The sequence below is a fragment of the Dipodomys spectabilis genome, unplaced genomic scaffold (genome assembly GCF_019054845.1).
Source record: "Dipodomys spectabilis isolate Male_0828 unplaced genomic scaffold, ASM1905484v1 ptg000278l, whole genome shotgun sequence".
Lineage (NCBI taxonomy): Eukaryota > Metazoa > Chordata > Mammalia > Rodentia > Heteromyidae > Dipodomys > Dipodomys spectabilis.
Window position 1 is genome coordinate 1,099,964 of NW_024870955.1, and position 1,923 is coordinate 1,101,886.

Consider the following 1,923-nt stretch of genomic DNA (forward strand, 5'->3'; position numbering starts at 1 on the left):
ATCAACTTAACAACATGAATTGAGGTGGTCAAAAGAAGAAAGCAAATAGTTTATCAGAAAAGAGTAAGAAAAGTTTGCTTTAGGCTTGTTCAAATTCCTGACTATATTACCAAATCCAAGACCTTGTTGGAAAAAAAGAAAGATCTGAGAAAGCTGAGCATCTTACTTAACATCCAATAATTCACCTTAAAGAACAAGAAAAATCAAACATGAAATATCTCCAAAAAATCCTTGCTTGAGAAAATGAGGAAGAGGATGTTCAGACTATGGATTCAGCTGTGGGATCTGGTTCTGTTGCTGGGAGCATGTCTCTAAACATAGATGTGCACTCTGAAACTTGAGATACCATGGAAGTAATCTGGGGTATGACATATCATATGTAGCTCACCTCTAGAAAGTGCTGGGTCAAATTTCAAGAAAGAATATTTTAGAGTGCCATTAAGTTTCATGATTGCAAATTGGTTACCACAAAGATAACAATAGTTAGTAGCACTGAAATTTGTTACTACATTCTGGTTTATCTCTCCATCACCAACTTATGCCACACCAATGTCAGACCATTTATTGGCATGATTAAATGTCTCAGAAATATCCTGCCCAAAGGTGAAACCAGCTCCTCAGGGAAATATACCCCAACCACTACCATCATCTGGATCTGACCACAGCAAGTCACAGACCCTGAAGGGGAACTTCCTGGAGATCAAGTGCTCTGATGTGATCCAGTGTTTCTATGAATGGTGAGAGAACACCATGTAGACATAAGGAATGCCCATCCACCAAGGCAGTGAGATGAAGAGCCAAAAAGATCTGTAAAGTATTTCCAAACATTTGCATTTCCATATTTCCCTAAACACTCATAGAAATCATACAGTTGTGTGTTCTTATGATTTCCTCAAAGAATGGTGAACCATTCATGGTAATGTACCTTCAGAACTACAAGCAGTGTGACTGTTTCAAGTAAATAATACCCTTTGTCAACATAAACAAGTAATTTGTATCTGGTGATTTTTCCACCAACTCTAAACAGTTCCATGAGACTGAAATTGCTCATGCACATCTCCACAGAAATGACTGTACATGGAACCTCTTATAAATGGGATTCTTTTGTAAGGATTTCTTTAGTCTTCTCACAGGGACTCTTGACCTGGGACTCGGTTAGCTGCTTGCACTCATTCAGCTGTTCAATCCCCTGGTCCAGGTTCTTGGTGAACACATTCATGTCCATGATGCCACATGCCCAAATGGGCTACTGCTCCATGCTACTCCTGCACCACATCTGCCCACAGGCCACATGCACACACTGCCACCGGTTCCCCTGGTACTTCTAGGGGCCCTGGTGGGCTGGGCACTGCCCCTAATTCCGCCCCCTCACCCTGGCTCTCTGCAATGCTCCACTGCCTGCTCCTGTGTCTCCTGCATTAGCCCAAGCTCCAGAGCTCTGCTATCTGTAATGGCAGGATATGCTACAATATTTAACAAAGGAAGCATCTTTTAGTCTGAGAATTTGGCCAGGCATTGAGGACAGGAGTCTATTTTGGTCATGTCAATGGAGCTCTTTATGAACTCCTATGCAGATGCCTGTTCTGAACCATTTTCAAACCTGTTGTGACTTTGTGTGAATGGCTAAGTATCATCGGGGGTGGGGGCACTGAAAATAGCAACCTCCAAAGGTCAGAATCTGTACCCAGGAGATTCTCAGTTCTTGGACCACGCTCCTTCTTCCATTGCTTTCCAATATCCCTTTCTGAAATATAAGCACTGACAAAATGCTGACAAGTCAACATAGCTGGTGATGCAGAAACACTCAATTGGGCACTGTGGAAAATGATCTGACATCTTTAGCTTTTGGACATGTGGATATATATTCCTATATTTTGACAATCGGATATTTTTAAGTTACATTTTCTGTGGATCCTTAGAAAT

General features: G+C 41.5%; 1 pseudogene; it reads right to left on the reverse strand.

The window, feature by feature from the left end:
- Positions 1 to 311: 311 nt before the first annotated feature.
- Positions 312 to 1,225, reverse strand: LOC122126426 (annotated as a pseudogene).
- Between the last annotated feature and the right edge of the window lie 698 nt (positions 1,226 to 1,923).